The 22661-nt window shown below is 39.5% G+C and overlaps 1 protein-coding gene across 1 annotated transcript in view; it reads right to left on the bottom strand.

Annotated features, from left to right (window-relative positions):
* The window catches only part of rnf139 (ring finger protein 139), a 60854-nt gene that overhangs the window by 24823 nt on the left and 13370 nt on the right, over positions 1-22661 (bottom strand). The gene's annotated exons all lie outside the window — the stretch shown is intronic.

Genomic DNA, 22661 nt, shown 5'->3' with positions numbered 1-22661 from the left:
AAAGAAGGAAAGAGAGAAGGAGGGAAGGAGAGAAGGAAGGAAGGAAAGAGAGAAGGAGGGAAGGAAGGAAGGAAGGAAGGAAGGAACAGTCAAATCAGATGGGGTCAATTTGACCCAGGAGAACGACAGGAAGGTTAATACATGTTATTAGCTAACAGCCTTTATTTAGTGTTAGAGCTGAAATCATTAGTTAGAAATTAAAATTAAAATATTAAAATACACAAAATTTGAATCTTTTCTGAGTCATAAACGACAATAATATTAAATAATACATATTTAGAGATTTAATTTTATCATTATGACTTCTAATAAATTAAAAACAGGCTTTTTATAGACATTTTATAGACAATAAAGAAGATTCACAGGTAATAAAAACTCACATCAGACCTGGTCTAGTCTTAATCTGTTAACATTAAAAAGAGAGTTTAAGTTTAATTGTTCCTTTTTAATAATCTTCGGTTCTTTCTTTAGTTGTTTTTATTACAGCTGGTCTTTATTAGCGCTTGCTGCTCCTGCTTTGACCCAGTTCTCTCTCTGGGGGATCATTAAAGTTTGATCTAATCTAATGTAATCCAGTTTATTGCCTGAGTGCAGCCTGAGAGGAGCGACAGCAGGCCAGTAAAAGTCCTTTAGTTAACCAGTAACCCCAGTAACACCAGTAACACCACTAACCCCAGTAACACCAGTAACACCACTAACACCAGTAACCCCAGTAACACCAGTAACACCAGTAACACCACTAACCCCAGTAACACCAGTAACACCAGTAACACCAGTAACACCACTAACCCCAGTAACACCAGTAACACCAGTAACACCACTAACACCACTAACCCCAGTAACACCAGTAACACCAGTAACACCAGTAACACCAGTAACACCAGTAACACCAGTAACACCACTAACCCCAGTAACACCAGTAACACCAGTAACACCACTAACACCAGTAACACCAGTAACACCAGTAACACCAGTAACACCACTAACCCCAGTAACACCAGTAACACCACTAACCCCAGTAACACCAGTAACACCAGTAACCCCAGTAACCCCAGTAACACCAGTAACACCACTAACCCCAGTAACACCACTAACCCCAGTAACACCAGTAACTCCAGTAACCCCAGTAACAGCAGTAACACCAGTAACACCAGTAACACCAGTAACACCACTAACCCCAGTAACACCACTAACCCCAGTAACACCAGTAACACCAGTAACCCCAGTAACACCAGTAACACCACTAACCCCAGTAACACCAGTAACCCCAGTAACACCAGTAACACCAGTAACCCCAGTAACCCCAGTAACACCAGTAACCCCAGTAACACCACTAACCCCAGTAACACCAGTAACCCCAGTAACACCAGTAACCCCAGTAACACCAGTAACACCAGTAACCCCAGTAACACCAGTAACCCCAGTAACCCCAGTAACACCAGTAACACCAGTAACCCCAGTAACCCCAGTAACACCAGTAACCCCAGTAACCCCAGTAACACCACTAACCCCAGTAACACCAGTAACCCCAGTAACCCCAGTAACACCAGTAACACCAGTAACACCAGTAACCCCAGTAACACCAGTAACACCAGTAACACCAGTAACACCAGTAACCCCAGTAACCCCAGTAACACCACTAACCCCAGTAACCCCAGTAACACCAGTAACCCCAGTAACACCAGTCTGACTGTCAGTGTGTCAGTTACAGCAAACGTTTAGCAGAGTTTAAGTGTTTGTGGTCATTTCACACTTCATAATAATCAACTTCCTGTGACGAGAACTCAACATTATCACTAACTGGAACTCAAGTAGGAACATTTAAGTTTGGTTTCTAGGTTTATTTCATGATAGATTCAATAAATTAACTCAGTAAATATCTGCTTCCAGTCGTCATAATGTTCCTCTGTGTGTTTATGGATGAGTTTTAGTGACAATAAAGCTCCTAAAATGAAAAAGCAGCAGACATATTTATCATGTCAGTAATAGTATTAGAGCAGCTGACAGAAAGAAAAGAGGAAACACTAAATAAACGTCTTTTTAACCCTCCTGTTGTGCTCCCGGGTCAAATTGACCCATCTGTTTTGACTCTTCCTTCCTTCCTTCCTTCCTTCCTTCCTTCCTCCCTCCCTCCCTCCCTCCCTCCCTCCCTTCCTTCCTTCCTTCCTTCCTTCCTTCCTTCCTTCTTTCCTTCTCTCCTTCATTCCTCCTTTCCTTCCTTCCCTTCTTCCCTCCTTTCCTTCCTCCTTTCCTTACTTCCCTTCTTCCCTCCTTTCCTTCCTTCCTCCCTCCTTTCCTTCCTTTCTTCCCTCCTTCCCTTCCTTCCCTTCTTCCCTCCTTTCCTTCCTTCCTTCCTTCCTTCCTTCCTCCCTTCTTCCTTCTTTTCTTCCTTCCTCCATCTCCCTTTCTTCCTTCCCTCCTTCCTTCCTCCCTCCCTCCCTCCTTTCCTTCCTTCTTCCTCCCTTCCTTGACTCGAACACAACAGGAGGGTTAAAGCAATAAAACACCCTGTAACTAATATGAGAGGCGTCATGTGACCATCAGAGATACTAAGAGGAGTTTTTGCATTAGAGCGGAACAATATGCAACCCCCCCCCCCCCCCAAAAAAACCTCCTTTATTATAACTTCTGACATATATTTTAATTGAGATGAACACAAAGCTTCATTTATAGAGTTGTGACACATTTTATCTTAATGAATAAACTGCAGTTGCTGATTTAACCCTTTATAGGACACTCATTGAAAGGAAGGGAGGGAGGGAGGAAGGAAGGAAGGAATGAAGGAGGGAGTAAGGAAAGGAAGGAAGGACGGAGGAAAGAAGGAAGGAAGGAAGAAAGGGGGATGGAGGAAGGAAAGAAGGAAGGGAGGAGAGAAGGAGGGAGGGAGGAAGAACAGATGGAAGTAAGGAAAGGAAGGAAGGAAGGACGGAGGAAGGAAAGAAGGAGGGAGGGAGGAAGGGAAGGAAGAAGGAAGGAAGGAAGGAAGAAGAAAGGGGGATGGAGGAAGGAAAGAAGGAAGGGAGGAGAGAAGGAGGGAGGGAGGAAGAACAGATGGAAGTAAGGAAAGGAAGGAAGGAAGGACGGAGGAAGGAAAGAAGGAGGGAGGGAGGAAAGGAAGGAAGGAAGGAAGGAAAGAAGGAAGGAAGGAAGGATATTTTGGGATATTTACAGAAGTTACCAAATATAATTATTTGCCCAATAAAGGGTTAAGAATGATAAACTTTAAACTTTAACTGCTGAATTTTGCTTTTACTTTCTTTCTGCGTCACATTTAAACTCATTATGACTGCAGATAGAAGCATGAAGACAGACTGGTGGGCAAACAGTGGCCCGTGGACCAAACCCGGCCCTCCAGCATAAATCTATTCAGCCTCATAGTGAAAGCTGAAGTTTTACCTCTTGGCGATGTCATCAAATCTTTTACACACTCATCATAAAAGTCCAGCAGATAATAATGTCGACTATCAGAGGAGAGTAACATCTGAACTGATCTGAGTCCTTGATGATGACGAAGCTGCCGATATGTTATCATTTACATTTATATTGTAGTTGAACAGATGTGTATGAGGTTGTCTTTGGTCAGATGAGTATTAACTTCCAACCACGCCTGTGACACCCCTCCCCCGCCCCTCCTCAGGAGAACTGGCCCATTGTTGAACCCACTGACTCCTGGAATGGAGCTTTTCCACTAGTTCCACAGTTCTAGCTCTACTTGACTCTACTCGTTGTTTTTGTTGCGTTACCATCAGGGATAGTTCCTGGTAGGCTTTACACCATCAGGATGTTTGGGGCCGATCACCGATCACCGATCAGTGAGTTTAAATAAACCGATCACCGGTCAGTGAGATTAAATAAACCGATCACCGGTCAGTGAGATTAAATAAACCGATCACCGGTCAGTGAGATTAAATAAACCGATCACCGGTCAGTGAGATTAAATAAACCGATAAATGATCCGATCACGTCTTCTTTGTCCACGCTCGGTTTCTTAAACTCGGCTTCTCCTCCTCGTGTTCCCTATCAGGTACGTTTGTGCTGTTGAAACATTTTGCAGATGCTTCCCTACGAGGTTCTTTAGTGTTGCACAGATTGTTAAATAGCTTGTGTTTTATCTGTCTGCCCACAACACCCACATGTTTGTTTGGATCCGACAGCTCATGATTCAAGATTAAGAAAACTTTATTGTCCATCACATCCTGACAGGGCTCAAAACTAACTGTCAGATTCAAACTAACATGTCGGTGGTGTGGAACTTCTTCAGAGTAAATGAGACATAAAACACAAGCCATCTGTAATCTATGCAACGGGAGCATATGCAAAAAGTTTCAATATGACGACATTGATTGGATCTGTGAATTAAGACGTTACAGCCGATCTCACTAATGACATAAAATGCTAAATATCGGCTGATCAGATATAACCGATCAGATCAGCGTAAAGCCTAATACCTGGTACCTGCTACTTTTTTAGTATCTGCTCTGCCGAGGTTCAAAGCAAGCCGATACTACATAATTTCAGAGGACCAGAACTCCCCGCCTGGTAGAAAACTAAGTCACAACAGTTTATCGCAGCGTTGCTATGACGACCCCGCTCACGTTGAGGAGGAACTACAGTAATGGAAAACGACCTGGTACCAAACCAAGCCGAGTAGTGCTTGAACTGTATAGTGGAAAAGCTCCATTATGCTGTATCACAATATTATGATATCCAAACTCTAAGATGATATCTAGGCTCATATTCACGATATCAATATAACATTGATATATTACCCAGCCCTACTGCTGCTTTAACACACACAGACTAGAAAAACTGTGTACTTGTCCTTTAATGTGTTGTCACACTTCCACCCACTTGTGTTAAAGATAAATTGACATATCCGGGTGTTGCAGACTGAGGAAGCACACACACACACATCCTCATTTAACCCGCGTGTTACAGCCTGATAACACTAAAACACTTATTCTACTATATAAACATGTTTATATCCACACACACATATATATATATATAAACTGCAGATTAAAAAGCCAGCATGTTTGGACCTGATGCAATACTAAGTAATACTAAACCCTGAAGATCAGCGTTAGGTTGAATCATGTTGGTGTTTTAATATGTGGTAGCCAGTTACAATAAAAGCTTTATTAATGATCCGTGAGTGTCTGGATAAATCTCTCTTTCCTATAACAGACTAACTGAGGATATACATCTACAATTAGAGCTACCAGCTGCTTGTTCTTCAGTATATTTACTCATTTATCTTCTTTTATTTAGTTTACAATCTTAACCCTTAAACAGGCAGGAGTGGAAAATTAGATGTAAAAAAAACCTAATTTGAAGTCACTAGTTATCTCATTTACACCTAAAGTAAATCATTTCCACTCATATGTTTAATATATTTTGGATTTTATGAGTTGTATCTCCACCAGGAAGCGTTGCCCATATTAAGGTATAAAATGGTCATAATGGTAAAAACACTTAAATGTGTTATTTAACATATTATTAATATCACATATACTAGTTTCTAAACTGATTTTTATCATTTCTATCAAAGTATAAACCTACTACAAGCTTCAATTCTACCAATTAAAGGCTCATATACAATTAAACAACCACCTTAACCAATCATGCTCCTTAACCCTTAAACAGTCGACGTGCACCAGGAGATACACACTCTTTAACCTTCCTGTTGTCCTCCCGGGTCCTTCCTCTGTCCTTCCTTCCTTCCTTCCTTCATCTGTCCTTCCTTCCTTCCTCTGTCCTTCCTTCCTTCATCTGTCCGTTCTTCCTTCCTTCCTTCCTTCCTTCCTCAGATCTAAGTTCAGCTGTTAGGGTAAATGTTCCCTCCTTCTGTCCTTTCTTCCTTCCTTCCTCCCTCCTTTCCTTCCTTCTTCCTCCCTCCCTTCCTTCCCTTCCTCCATCCTTTCCTTCATTCTTCCCTCCTTCCTTTCCTTCCTTCTTCCTCCCTTCCTTCCCTTCCTCCCTTCTTTTCTTCCTTATTCCCTCCTTTCCTTCCTACCTTCCTTCCTTCCTTCCTCCCTCCTTCCTCCCTCCTTCCTTTCCTTCCTTCTTCCTCCCTTGCTTCCCTTCCTTCCTCCTTTCCTTCCTTCTTCCATCCTTTCCTTCCTTCCTTCTTTCCTTCATTCCTTCCTTACTTGAGGTGCAAATGACATAACTAGTAAGGTCTGTTTAAGGGTTAAAGAGTCTCCTGGTGCACGTTGCCTGTTTAATGGTTAAGTCGACAGGTATAAAGTGTGTATTGATGTAAAGTGCATATCAGAAGTTCATATGAGCCTACAGATTTCATCCATACCTATATTCATACAGTGCAATACATTAAAACAATAACACTACACACACATACCAAGCATGCACTGCAGATCAACAGTGAGAGCAGGATCGATTACTCTTGATCCAGTTCTTCAGATGTGTTTTGAATATTGCATATGTTTAATATTCCCGTGTTGTTAGTGTTGAACTATTCCAAATGTGACTGAGAGTACTGACTGACCTAAAGTGGTCCGTTTGAACGGTATAATACAGTCTCCTCTGGTGGTTGCCCTAGCAGATAAGTTATTGTTTGCTTTCTGTTTAATGTAATCACTTATGGAGCTTTTCCACTATTCAGTTCTAGCTCTACTCAGCTTGGTTTGCCTTGGTATGAGCTTTTCCATTACTATAGTTCGGGGTCGTCATGGCAACGCTGCGTTTAACTGCCGTGACTTTGTTTTCTACATAACCAATGGAGGACATGGAGGTGATGGTGTACTTGCTGCTGTATGTGTCTTTCTGTCACACACAAAGCAAGAGAAGAGAAACCAATCGCTGTAACGCTGTTGTTGGTGTTTTAAAAATGGCGGGTTTGATTCTTGTGTGGGACGGCTCATGACTCTTCCAGTAAAGACTCTCTGACCAATTAGAGGCCCGGCAGTCTGATGACGTCACATTTTAGTATCGGCTCGGCTCGCTTGGAACCTCAGCAGAGCAGGTACTAAACAAGTAGCAGGTACCAGATACTATCCCTGATGGACACGCAAAGACAACGAGTCGAGCGGAGTAGAGCTAGAACTGTATAGTGGAAAAGCGTCTTTAATGAGGCTGGTGCAAGTCCTTTTAATGTTCTTTATATCGTACAGGCATACTTAAACTTTTTAAAATGATCAAAACTGAGGAGGTTATGCTTCTGAAGTATGTGACAGTGATGATCAAATATTTAAGTGCTCTTTTGTACAGTGATTGGATCTGACTGAGCTCGGTTGTACTAGAGAAGATCATTGCATGCATAAAACCCCAGGCTGCAGCTGTTGTTAATGAAGATCTGATTTGTCTTAAAATGACTGGAGGTTGGTATTTAATCGTCTTTGAGATATTTTTAACTTGGCTTTTGAAAGTGAGATTAGAATCTAAAGCGACCCAGATGGTATTTGTTGTATTCATTCACTAATTCAAGCTCCTCTCGTCCCAGAATCACATTAGACTGTGTGAGGTTCATTGCAATAATTATTATTAATTATATATTATTATCAATAATATGGACACCTGACTGCTGCTTTAACACACACACACACACACACACACACACACACACCTGGTTGTTACTCTATATTGCATTAGTGAGAACCACAATGGGAAAAATGTCTCTTATAATCTGCAAAAAGGTTTTAAAATTAACATTTTTACCATCAATACAGCTGTTCACACCTTATTTTATTGTAACTGTTTTTAAACTACACCGTATCTTGACTGTTTAACTGTATTCATCCATTGTTTTTATTTTTCATCACATCTTCTTTTCTGTCTCTCTTTTGTTTTCTTTTACCTGATACTTTATGTTTTGTTGTGTTGGTAAAGAACGATTACTCCCTGAATGGTCTTGTGAAGTAAAATAAAGGTTAATAAATATGGACACTGCTGCTTTAACACACACACACACACACACACACACACACACACACACACACATTAGAAAAATGGTGTACTTGTCCTTTAATATGTGGTCACGCTTCCACCCACTAGTGTTAAAGATAAATTGACATATCCGGGTGTTGCAGACTGAGGAAGCACACACACACATCCTCATTTAACCCGCGTGTTACAGCCTGCTAACACCCAAACACTTATTCTACTATATAAACATGTTTATATGCACTGAACACACATATATAATCTGCATTTAGACATTTTAACATGCACACACCCCTCATGATCACACCTGTTATCGCCTCATATCATAAATACACGCGCTTCTTTCTCCCCTGCAGAGCTTTTAGAGGTAATAATAGATAATAATAATAATGATAATAAAGGTAACTCACCCCAGTCTTCGCTCGTCAGCAGGTTATCAGCGAAGAAGCGAGTTTCCAAATCAGACAGTAGATCCGCACTCATCTCCTCCGAGCTACACAAACACGCTACACACTGCTAAGCTAACATCAAGATACCTCAGTAACGCCAGACGGGACTTGCGTTCAGTATATAAAGATAGCAGAGGATTTACTACAGTGGAAGAGTGGTTTTTTAATGTTTTCGTTTGTCTCTCCGGACGATAGATGGGTGCTCCTCTTTAGCTGCTAGTCTCGCATATGACAAACAAGGAAACGTAATTTCCCGAAAAGTTCCCGCCCACTCGTCACGGCTGAGCCAATGACAGCAGCGTGTTGTGTGATTGACTGGTGCGCCAACCAATCCGATGAGCTCATATGGAGAGCGATTGGACGCCTAAGGAGACGTATTCTTAAGGGGGAGGTTTTAAATGGTTTGGACCAATAGACTGGCCGCGTTTTGAGTGACAGTGACGCTGAACCAATGAACGCGAAGAATCACCTGGGACATGTTTAATTGACAAGCTCGTCAGCCAATCACGGTTCAGCAGGACAAAATAATTGTTCACCGTGAAAATCACGTTGATTCTTGCGTGGTCTCTCCCCAAAATAACAACGTGTTATGTTGGTCTGTACGACAAAATAAACGCACCCACTGTACGTAACTAAACTACAGCCACCCACAGTGCATCTAACATCTTTAATACTGCTGAGGCTATTATTCTTTATTCTTAATTCCTCTGTGTGAGGAGGGGGAGTTATTACATAACACCAGTGAGGGGTGAATGAGGACATGCTGAAACACTGCCAGCAGCTTGTGCCTCTAATTTTGGCATTGTAGTTTGTTTTTAGACAAATTAAAGTCCACCTTGATGCATCAAGTGTTGTGAGCTGCAGGCTGGTTATTTGCCTGCAGGAGTTTGATCCTCTCTGTTGTATTTGGGAGTTAAAGCAAAGCGCCCCCTAGTGGGATTATAGGCTCAGACATGTTAACGATTCACACTGTTTCACATAATATGACAATGGTGGAAAGTCATTTTACTTTACTTTACTTTACTGTAGTAATTCCATGTGATGACTGTCTACATTTCAGAGTACTAGTACTTTACTGTAGTGCAGTTTGAGGTACTTGTACTTTACTGTAGTGCAGTTTGAAGTATTTATACTTTACTGTAGTACAGTTTGAAGTATTTATACTTTACTGTAGTATTTCCATGTGATGCTACTTTCTGCATCTCAGAGGGAAATATTGTACTCAGGGCCAGCCCTAGGATTTTGGTGTCCCTTTGTGGCCCCAAAACACTTGAGACACAAGCACCAAACTACACACACTGCTCATAACTGAACCAACATGAACACACACACTAGAGATGGAACATGAATTAACAACAACTCTCTGACTTTAGTTGAAAACCAAAGTGTATTAAATGTGTGTAATGGATGTTTAGGTAGTGCTGGTACCGGATGTTGGTTCAGCAGTTATAAGCTCTGGAGCTGCAGTCACATCAGAGGAGGAGATGAGCCTGAAGTCTCTGACCATGTTCCCTCTGCAGCAGTCAGCTGATGAGCTACATGCTCCTGCTGCAGTATGCAAAGAAAAGATTATACATTACATTATTATTCATATTTAAATATAGGCTGGAAGACATTACAAAGGTATATTACATGTATCTTCCAGACCTATATACTAACCACTTAACATATGCCCCTGTTTTTTATGCTGTTAGCCTAAACGACATGCCCAAGTTGTGAGCAGCACAGATCCCACATAGTTTGAGACTCAGAGATGTGTCTGGTATCATTGGAAAGGAAACACTCTCAGGATTCTTGTAAAAGTGTGTGATTCTGTGACTTACTGACAAAGAGTGGCAGAGGTTACAATGATGGGGTTGTTTACTCGCCCATAGGTTTGCCTTTACAATGACATGTGTACAGACATTCAGGGACCTCTCAGCAGGATATAGACACAATGAGGCCACAGCCACATGTCTTGGCTTCATGCAGTCCAAATTTGGAGTCAAAAGACCAAAAGATGAATTTTTCAGAGTTATTTTTCAACAGGTATGTCCATGTGTTTTCCTCAGGTCCTTTTTGGAGACTCCAAATGGACACTTGGTTACCATGGTTACCAAAGCTGTATAACCACAATCAAACCCCTATAACTTCACATCCCCTTTGCCTACAATCAAAATCTTGGTCTCTAATAAAAGTTGACGCCATATTATTATTATTATTATTATTACATATAACCATATTTTTTTGTTTGGCCATATCTATCTATCTATCTATCTATCTATCTATCTACCTGTTTATTTTGGTATAAGTCATATGTCAAGTCGAAGAAGAACCAACCGTGTACCAAAATGCCGTGTGCGTAATGATATATGGTTCAACTCTTTTACGCACAGGGCGCACGCCGGTTACGCTTGGAGTTTGTTTATGGACAGCCAAACTAATAGCTTAGTGTCATACACCGTTGGAAACCTCTGACTATTGGCTAAAAGGTTATCAACTTCATTTCACCGAATATTTCCATAGGCTAGAACAGCTGTCAATCAAAGCCATGTCGTCATTGTTGTCGGTCACATGTCCTCATTGGCTTTGGAGACATGTACTGCCTAATCCTAACCACCGACTGGCTTGTGTGTGGTGTCATCAGAAGCAGGAGAGGCTCACGGTCGTAAACATCTAGTCACGTGTACTCTGAGATGGACGCGCAGGTCAGGAAATGACGTAAACGGACCGCATATGGTTTGTTATTTGTGTTATTACGTTACGTGTTGGACTAAATACATGTTGACATATTGAGGAAAGTATTCCGGTTTTATGGAAACGGATTTCATATTTCACAAGAATGGATACTTGGCGAGCTGTACAGAAAGTCCTGAATCATAAGATGATCGTTGTGGATAAAGGGAAGACTTTGAAGGTATGTAGCATTATAGCTGTTAGCTTACTTTAGCTGAGTGGCTAGCCGAGCTAATCGCTAATACTATTACGGCTGTGAGCAACCATATAAGTCGTGGGTGGTCTTGAATGAATCAGGACAATCTAAGCTTTCTAACAATGTACGGCATGAATATATATGTTTAAGGGTTGGTGTTTAAAACATTCAGAATAACATGTCGCTACCTCTTAACATCCGTCCCGTCCCGTAGACGGAACAGCGTGCGTTAAGAGGTTAATCAGATTCAATAAACAATAACAAACCTTTATACTGTGATAGTTTTCTATCTCCAGTTTTCTCTTCTTTGGCCGTTCAGAGCAGCTGCTGATAGAAACACACACTCTCCCTCCTGGACAGCAGAGGCTCTCCTCTCTTCTTCATTTGGATTTAAAAGTGATTTATGAAACATTAAAACATCACAATTTATATAGTTGTTTAAGTTAATATAATGAGGTCTGTGAGTCTTAATAGTCCTTATAACATCCTTACCGTAGCATTACCTACTGTGTATCTTAGTTACCATGGTTACACAGACTTAGTTGCTGTGGCTGTAAAACAATAAATAAATAAATAGTTTGAACATCATATAACTCCCGCGAAACAACTCGTATCGCTATAAGCAGAATTTATCCATCAGTCCGGTAACATCTGAACAGTCTGAAGAGCCGCACAATTAAATTATTTCTTTCGCGTTGAAGTTAGCAGATAGCTAACCGGAAGTTAGCTTCTTCGCAGACGTACATTCATCCAGCCATTTCAGGAAAGAGGAAAGTTCCACAGACTGAAGATAATGTGAAATACAGAGATTTATATGGCAGTGATAGGCGTAATCGGTATTGTGTTAACTCGTTTGGGAAGGGCTTAAATGTAATGGTTTATCATTTATATGTTAAAATACCGCACAGTAGTGTGAAGAGCTGGCAAAATATAAAGTCCCACTGATCGTGTGGCGCCCCCTAGTGGCTGTGGCCCTAAACAACCGCATAGACCGTTTATGCCACTGGCCGGGCCTGATAGTACTTTCTACTCCACTACATTTATTTGACAGCTTTGGTTACTTTTCAGATGAAGATTTGACATAGTGGATAATATAACAAGCTTTTAAAATACAACAAATTATTAAACATGAAATCAGTGGTTTCCAACCTTTTTGTCTTTTAAAGTTTTATGAATCAATCTGCCATCATTTTGTGTGCAGAGGGCACAAACAAACATGCATTTACATTTGATGCTGAAATACTGTGTAAAATTCACTCATGTCAATGGAAAGAATCAGTACTAGTAAGCACAAAGAAGTATGAAGAGCACAAAGCAACCTGTCCCCCATGACTATGCAGTTCCTGTTCTGTCTCTATATAGAAGCTGAGATCAGTCTTCTGTCTTTAATTATCACATCTTGTGTCAGTGTGAAGATGGACATCTATGGCTGCGTGTTACTTTTAGTTCTGGGCTGTAATGTCAGTGCAGGTGAGACATTTTCACTTCAAGAACATTTCTACATAATAGAATGAATAAAACCTGATTAAACTTCAGTTATTTAATGCACTGCTTAATGCATACATTACATGATATAGATAGTTGATATATTCGCAGTTGATGGTAAAAAAGAGGAAAGACTCAATGACCCCGGCAGACGATACGGTTCAACAAGTCACTGTTCATCCTCAGTGCTGGTGTCTCAGACTCTGGAATATATTACTGTAATGAACCAGCTGGGGGACTGACAGTGATCCCATCAGGTAACATCCCACTTTATATTTACAGTTTTAAAGATAAAATCTGCTTTTTTTCATTATTTATAGAATGGTTCAAACACACATCTGATATTTGAAATAAAATGGTCTATTAATGAAATAGTACATTTCAAATGTAAAAGTGTTTGTTCTTGTTTTACTTTGATGAACCAAACTCTGGTCAACAACAAAGTTTTTTTCAGTTCTGTTGTAAGAGATTGAGGAAGTGTATCTTTAAAGAAAAGGTCAACATTTTTGGAAATGTGCTTATTTGCTCTCTTTCCCAAAGTGAAGAGCTTGAGCTTGTTGCTTTCCTTATGCAATCCCCACTTGTTCAAATGTAATACAGTGATAACTTGGTTCAAACTTGACAAGGGACTGGAAGCATGGCTATAATTTACTGGTATTTATTTTTTAAACATATGGTTGACCTTCACATTGTTGACTCTCAAATGCTTTGTCCCAGTTTGTCGATGTGAGACATACCATCAATTCATTTGATTTGATCAATTCATTCCTTTATGCAACCCCTCAGTGCACCCTCTGTCAGAAACAGGCCGTTTTAGCTCCTGTGTCTTTAAGTACACTTTTAAAGACAATTAGGGTGTTTTCATTTAATCGAACTAGTAGTTCATTTGACCCCTTGTTTCGGTTTGTTTGCGCCGGTCAGAATGCATCAATCACACTCAGGTCAGGATTAACTGGATCGAGACCACAAAAAGAGGAGGTCTCGATCTGCACCAACTGCTGGACTCTGGTGCGGTTCTGGTGGTAAGAAAGCAACCTGAAAGAAATAGAGTAGTTTACGAGTTTACTTTCTACTCGTTACTTGTTTCAACCTCGGTGACATTATAAAAAGAAAACATGACGTGCAAATAAGTGATAGAAAACCTTTCTTTTTTTCTTTTGGTGTGTGTGGCCCATTCCACCTGGGGCGGCTGCTCATCTCACAATTCTCCGACAAAGAAAGTCCCAACAATGTGTGCAGACAGAGCAGGAATATGACAGCAGCAGGAAGACTCATACCATATGAACATATGCTGACCAATGTGTACAGTTTACAGAGGTCCATTATATCAGCAATCTGTGACAGGGAGTGAGTCAGTGAGGTGAGTTGACAGCTGACAGCCCATATATTTATATTATATATTTATATATATTCTGTCTGAAATTTGGCTTGCCGCAAAACTAGACTGCGTCCAGTGATTTTTATGTTCTGTGCAGGTTTAGAGACAAAAAAAGAGGAAAACGAAGGAGATAAATACCAAAGTGACCTATGAGGTGTAGTCATTACATATTTTGGTTTGTTTAGAAATATGCGTATGTGAAACCGAACTGTACCACAGTCTGTATGCTACATGTATGTACATTGTAAACATGTATTGCCTGCTGCAGACCAAACAATCAAACTATAGGTCTGAAAATGCCCTTAATGTAACACAAATAAAGCCACAAAGGTTCAGCTCTGCTTTTGTTGTCTTCTTGCATTTATTGTAACTTGTGGACTTAAAATACCTTCAAGGGAAGTAGATTTAAGTGTGAAAATGATCTGTTTTACTGCTTTGATCTGACAATTGTTTGGTCTTGGTGCCATTGCAGTGAACACTACAGTCATGACAGCATGACCTTGATATCCATGTGGTGAGACACGTGGCTGCGATGTACTGTTGAAACGACCAAAATCTAAATATGTCTCCTGAATGTGGTGGTTTGGTTTTTTCTTTGATTGGCAGCTCTCACATTAGTCACTGTTTCTAACTGCATTTCCCACAGATCACCTTTCTGTTGTTGACTTTAAGTTGATTTAGTTTGAGTTTCTTTAACCTGCTCATTAATCTCTCAGTGGCAATGAGATAAAGAGACAGATATTTTTCTCAGGAGTTCAAACCAGAGCTTAAAGAGACTAAATACTGGACTCAGATCAGGTGAATTTCATGTAACTGACTCTTTTCAATGCAAACTCCTACTCCTAGCCTCCCCCAGATGTCTGAACTCAAACCCCATCTCCAACACTGAGCCCACACACTGTCTGTAGGAAACTAATTTTGGCCCCTTGTATTCGTGATCTCATTCTTTTGGTCACTACCCACAGCTTATGACCATAGGTGAGGGTTGGAAAGTAGATTTGCTGGTAAATTGAGAGCTTTACCTTCAGGCTCAGCTTTTTCTTCACCAAAATAGTGTGGCCTGTCTGCCTGTCAATCTCATGCTCAATCTCACCCTCACTCATGAATAAGACCCAAGATACTTGAATTCTTTTACTTGGAGCAGCAACTCCCTCCCAATCCTGAGGGGACAATCCACCTTTTTCTGACAGATTTGGAGGTGCTGACTTTCATCCCAGCTGCAAACCATCCCAGTGCCTGTTGGAGGTCCTGATATGTTGAGGCCAAACGAACCTCATCATCCCCCATAAGTAGAGAAGTGATTCTGCTCCTCACTTCACCTGAGTGTCCAAGACATATGGCCAAATAATTGATGACACAACTACAATAATCAATCTTTGATCCAAGGTGTTCTGCTACCAAGTACACTTATGAACATCCTTATGCTCCAACATGATGTTTGTTATGGCCAATCCATGGATAACACAAAAGTCCAATAACAATACACCATTCTGGTTCAGACCAGACAGGCCATTCCTCCCAATCACCCCCCTCCAGGTTGCAGTCCCCCTGCAGAACTATGGACTTCTGTCCATGATCTCATTCTCAGACAGCCCAAGGAGGCCGGATACTCTGAACTGTTGTGTGCACAGTCAATAGCCAGAGTCTTTCTCCCAGCATCAAAAATCTCAAGGAGGCAACTCCAACATTGCTGTGTTCAGCTAGGGACTCGTGAGTATCCCCACATCCACTTGGCTCCTCTCACCCTGGGCAACTCCAGCAATGAAAAGATTCCAGGCCCTCTTCAGGAGTTTGGTTCCAGCGCTGATGCTGTACATATAGGTCAGCCAAACTATATCCAGTTGCTACCACTCTAGCTCCGGCTCTTTCCTCACCTGCAAGGTGACGTTGTCCCTATAACTTATTAACAATGCTCAGGATCAGCACATCAAGGCCCACGCCCCTGCCCAATGCCTGATTGACTTCATACCTGACCCAGAATGGGCCCACAGGACAGTGACTCCATGTTGTGCCGACCAGGGCTTGCTGGTGAGCTCCCCTCCCAGGCCTGGCTTCAGTGGGTTAGGGCTGCATGTGCATCTACTTTGTTAGTTAATTAATTTTTTATCTATTCAGGAGGTACTTTCACCTACTGGAACTGAAACATAATCATATTGTGGTTTGCCAGAGGAAATATCAGTGTGTATAAACCAGAAACAAAAAAAACTTTTCAGAAGTGATATACCAGGGCTTTAACCTGAGTTCCTGTTCCTCTCTCAGATAGAAACTGTGGTCACTGACTGTCTCTTTAGTCTGGTTCAGTGTGTTGGAGGATGAACATCTACAGCTGCCTGGTGGCCTTACTGCTGGCCTGTAATGTGACAGCAGGTAAGAATTTATCTCTCATCATAATAATGTTTAATAATAATGTTTTTCAGTGATGAATGTGGTGCAGCTCTTTATTTTCACTGCTGTTTTCAGGCTGTAAGAATGCAGCAGACACACATAAAGTATGAAATCTGTTGTTTCTGGTTTATTGTTTCAATCGTAATATGAAGATAAACGTCAGTTTCTCCATAACAAGTTTATCTACATTTCTGTGTGATAGATTCAGTGTCAGATTCAGATTCAGACAACGTTATTGATCCTAAAGAGGGTAATTTACTTGCAGCTTACCCCATCCTCAATAACACAAACAGTATCCAGTAAGTTACATGTCAAAAATAGAGATCAGCAAACAAACAGACGTCAGTGAAGGACAGCAAGATAAAAATAACAAAGGTAAAGTAAATAACAATAAAATAAATAAACAAATACATATTTGTTAAATAAATTGACAATAGACTCAGTGTCAGTATCAAATTTAAGTTGACAGTCAAACACAGTTCCAACGTATTTATAAGAGTCTGGTTGTCTTTGCCACATATGACACTAGCTTTATGTTCAGTGTTGTATCTTAAGTGAAGAATCATTTCCTCTGATTCGGATAAATTAAGGACAAAATAATTATCATCAGACCATTTAACATACTCGGGTAATACAGGACCAACATCAGACTCTGAACCTTGAAGTAGAGATAAGACGACAGAGTCATCAGAAAACAAGAAAACTGTTCTGCTGAGAAATCCTGCAGCTGTCAGTGAACATGATTAATAGAAAGGGTGTAAACACACAGCTCTGAGGTGAACCTGTGTTTAACTCACTTGTATTGGACATAAGTCCATTTCCAGAAGACCTGCTGGATTATTATTATTATTTATTATTCTTTAAAAAAAAAGTGAAGTGAGTACTACAGGTGTGAAGTTAAATCTTAATAATAATAGGTAGGATGGTTGACGTCTTCCAGATTGTAGGTTAGCACCAATCTGGAAGATTCTGGTGAAGAATTTACTGAGCTGGTCAGTACAATAATGCAAAGTGAGCCCACAGATGGCCATTGTCAACAGTTCTATGTCAGCAGAAGAAATCCTCTTCTGAACCATGACGGTGTTACAGTACCTCTGGTTGGTGTAGAAACATACACTGCCTTCCCGTCCCTTGTTGATGATCTCTGGTGATCGGTCCAGTCAAAAAGGAACACTAAATCCTCTAGGTGACAGCTCCTCATCCCAGTTTAGATCACTGAGCCACCTTTCAGTGAAGGCCAGTAGACAGGTGTCTTTAACTTCATATTTGAATGTGACTCAAACCTCCAGCTCATCATTGATAGGTTTCTTGATTGCAGCCATTTTATAGAGATTTTAATGCTTTGTTGAAGCATTTTCAAGTTTATTGTCATTGTGTTTGAATAAATCAAATTCAAAGTTCAACAAACAAAGCTCAATACAATGTGCAGTGATATGATAAAAACTAGATTAGTTTATAGCCAGTAAAATTAAAGAATAAAGATAAAAACTGTAAAAGATGAAAAGAAAATCAAAGATTAAAAAAAAAGATTTATACAGTATATTACACTCTATCCATATAAATAAATATATTATGAACAAATACTAATACTGAAAAAGAATGGTAACATGAAGGTGAAAACCTTCCACATATATGATCTTAAACACTTGATAACATGTATGATCTAAAATATCCACAGACTCACACAGAGACCAGAGACTGTGACGCACAAACAGTTTGTTACCAAGACAATAAAAACATACAGAAAACCACAAAGAGTGATGCAGTGCACTGTGACTGTGTTCAATAATATGACAAACCCCAAAAACCCCTGACACATTTACTGATGGTGTGAATAACTTGTGAAGTCAGACGTTGAAAGTGAAGTGATGCTTTCAGGTCTTCATGTTTCATGATTAGCAGTTAGCACTCAACAGCTAAATGTGATTCTGACTCTGATGAAGAACTTTTGAGGTTTTTGAAAAATTAGAAATGCTGACATTCTGAAAATGGATGTTTAGTTATTATAAACTGTGTTTCTTTTACAGAAATAAATGATCAAATAGCCATGGAGGAGAAGTTAACCTTTCTGCGTTGTCCTCACTCTGTGGAGGGTAAAGTGACGTGGAGCAGAGAGATTGATGGAAGGAAAGTTGATATATTTGTAACTGATGGTAACAAAGAGAAAAGGTTATATGATCCTCAGAAACGATACATGTCATTAGCTGATAAGTCACTGTACATCTCTGGAGCTGCTGTCTCAGACTCTGGAACATATTACTGTAATAATGAACCAGCTGCTGAACTGACGGTGATCCCATCAGGTAACATCAGACTCTGTTAAAGTTGTTCTGCTTTCTGCTTTCTCTTCCTGTTTCAGAGTCTCTGAGCTCAACTTTTCTTTCTCTAAACTTTGATTAAATACAAACATTAACTTATTAATGAAATGCTGCATTTCAGAGGTAAATGTGTTTTTAACTTCAATTATTAATATAATGTAAAAATGAATGTTATCTTTACTTATTATTTTAATTACTCAAAGTCAGATTTTAATTGCATCTCACTGACTGTTAAGAATCATTAACTTTTTGTCTTTGTAGTTGCTTGTTCATCTTTAGATAATTCCTTTCTCAAAGTCCTTTTCTCTAAAACTTGTGAAACACACACAGAGCATTACTGTGATAATATAATTAGTTTTTACTTTCTGTTTATTTGTTGTTCACAGGAACAGAAATCCTCCAAACTACAGAGAGGTCCAGCATCACTCTGACATGTCCTCATGATGATGGAGGGTCACATGTTCCAACATGGAGCAGAGAGATTGGTGGAAAACAACAACCAATCAGGCTTCATGTTTCAACTGTAACCAAGACGTTGATGTTACGTCGCCTGGGACTTACTGACTCTGGACTGTACCTCTGTGATGGAAAACCAGCTGTGTATCTAAATGTGATCAAAGGTGAGTCGTCTGAGAGACAAGAACTCAAAGATATACACACAAATATGAAGGAGAAGAAGTTATTTAAAGGAATAATCTGACATGTTTTACTTTCTTACTGAGAGTTAGAAGAGAAGATCAGTCAGTGATGGATTGTAACTAAGTATATTTACTTAGATACAGATTTGAGGTATCATGTGATGCTGATGATCCACTCCTCTATATCTCAGAGAGGAATATTCTACTTTTTACATTTATTTGCACACAGTCTTTCCAGATCTATATTTTACTAATACAACATAAGATGTATTTTATAGTTGTAAATAATTTAGATCACTTTGTATTTATCTGTTTTTACTTTGACACATTTTCTGTTGATCAGTGTCATAAAAATAAAAACTTTTTACAGTCACTATATTTTCTGTATGTGAAATATTTACATAAACATCTTGTAAATGTAAAATAACAATAATAACACTGAATGGTATTTTTGTCCATAATGTTGTACGGTGTAACATGTTGTACGGTGGTATTACTACTGTTACTGAAGTTAAAGATGTCAGTACTCCTTCATCCTTACATGGATACCACATTCATATCTGTCCATTAAACATGAAGCTGCAGCCAGCAGTCAGTTAGCTTAGCTTAGCTTAGCTTAGCATAAAGACTGAAACAGAAGGAAATAGTGAGTCTGGTGTTACAGAGAGTTATATGCAGAAATATAACGACACACAAGGCTGAACAAGAAACAGAAAAAAACTGGATGCTCCAAAAAAACCTAAAACAAAGAAACAACATTACACCAAGAAACCCCAAGATTAAAAGACACCAAGTAAGATTAAATCGATGTAAATATTAAATTATTAAAATGATTTAAAGTTGATTGATCTAAACAAACAAAAAAGCAGAAAACAGATGCAGAGATATCAGAGCCTGGGAAACTTTTAACACTGTGTTCAAATGAAACTGAAGTTTCTATGTGAGAAATCGAGTTCACAACATGTTCAACTTTCAAGTATAAAAGTAGCATTGTCCTTTTTTAAAAACTGTGAATAATTTTGTGATATTCAGTAAACAACTGCAGTGAAATAGATTTTCTGTCCTGTCATATATATTTTCTCTATCCTGCACAGACGGTAAAACAACAACATTGTCTACAATAATTTCTACAACATCAGCACCAGCTGCAGACACAGATATGACTGCAACAAGTAAGTCAAGAAACCCAAAAAGAAAACGTGTTTGTCAGAGTTCACAATAAAGATGTGAAAACAAAGATGAAGATATGTATTCAGAGTTTGTGTAAAAGACTGAGAAATTAAAATGAAAGAAACTGATTCTGAATGTTTCTTGTCTTCCAGCCTCGGCTCACTTGTGGCAAATGCCTGTTCGTGTGGTGATCGTAACGCTTTGTTTAATCATCATGATCAGCATCACCGTGACTACCTGGAGAAGAGGTGAATGACCTGAAAGATGTGAATCAGCAGAAAGATGTTGAACAGCTCATTTTTTTTTAAAAATACAGTCAGATGATATTTTAATCTCAATCTATTAATAATTTCAAAAATAAGGAAAGTTTGACTCAGCAGAAATAACTAGATATCAACTGGAAAGCAATCACAGACCAGACAAATTAAATATTGATTGATGCCATTTTAGTTCATTATGTTGCTGTAGTGCTACTTATTGGTGGAATGTGGTCAAATGAACCAGGATAGTTTAAATGTGGATTTAGGAGTCATAGCACTTTATATCACATAAGTCACACATACTCAAATTACAGAAAATAGTCGTAATAACCTGTTTTCAGTCTCATCCAAATAAAATATGTTTCAACTTTGATTACAGTTGATCAAATGTGAGCAGTGGATTTCTGTCTGGGTATAAATGAGCCTGTTCTATATTAATAAATTACTTTTTAACCATGAAAAATGGTGTCTCCACTATCCAGGAATCATTACCTAAAATATAAAGTGTCTCAGAAAGGCCACTAGATGGCGACATTTCTCCTTGCCCTAAGATCCAACTTTCTACCAGATATCTTTAAAATAAAAGAAGTGGCCTTTGAGACATTATCATAAGTAACAGACAAACAAAGCTGGAAGACATTAACATCTATGTCATGTTCCTCATCACTGTAACATTAACATAAACATAATGCTCTATTTTAAATGTGAGACACTGACTGATGAAGATGCAACACAAGTGAACTGAAAATAAAGTTAATCATCTTTATGTTTCCCTTCTCTCTGTTGCAGCTCGACAAATAAACGACACACAGCAGAAACAGAGAATCATCTCTGATCCTCCATCACACAGAAACAAGAGCAGTAAAAACCGAACCAGCCAACAGTTTTCATCCACATCCAGTCTGTCAGGAAACAGTCATTCTGCTTCCACCTCTAACACTGTGACTGCTGCAGATACGACTGTTAAAACCACCAATTCAATTTTTGTTACAGATATTATTGATAATGAACTGATCAACCAGAAATAATCTAAACCCTAAAGGTTGCATCAAAGTTGAGAAACTTGTTTGAACCATGAGAGTTTTTAGATTTGCTGTTCAGTTTGTGACACTCCCGCTGTGTCTTCTTGTGTTTCCTCACAGTCTGGTGGACGACCTGCACAGCTAAACTGTTTATCTCTTTCTCAATCTCTTTCTACTCATAAACTTATTTGAGTTAAGAGCCAAGTTTATATTGATATCATCTCTTATACACAAATGTATAGCCAACAACTCATTTTATGTTCCTGCTTTGGGTTTTGCTTCTACAAGACAATTGACTGAGTTATTAATCTGGAACCACTTATATCAGCTGATGATGTAACTGTAAATATCATTCATTCATAAACTGTGGGGTGGGGCAGTGGGTGGGGGTAAAACATTAGTATGTAGTGGGTGGGGTACAACATTAGTGTATAATAGTTTTCATCTTACCTAATTAAATAAGAGGCTCTGTGTCTCTGCCAACGACTATGTTCCTTAATTTTCCTCTATAAATTATGGGGTGCCTCAGCTCAGGGGTCGGTCTTGGGACTAATCACATTTTTGTTACATGCTTCCCCTTTGGCACATTATTCAGAGACATGGTGTTTCTTTCCATTTTATACTGATGATACACAGATGTACCTTCCTGTTAGATCCACAGCCCCTGGTATGCTGAGTGCACTAAATGAGTTTGCGAAAGACTGGATGACATTTCTATCCATAACCGTGAGTACCCGTTACTT

The sequence above is a fragment of the Scomber japonicus genome, chromosome 15 (genome assembly GCF_027409825.1).
Source record: "Scomber japonicus isolate fScoJap1 chromosome 15, fScoJap1.pri, whole genome shotgun sequence".
In the NCBI taxonomy this organism is placed as follows: domain Eukaryota; kingdom Metazoa; phylum Chordata; class Actinopteri; order Scombriformes; family Scombridae; genus Scomber; species Scomber japonicus.
Note: the sequence above shows the minus strand (reverse complement) of the source record. Positions and strands in the feature narration are given on the sequence as shown.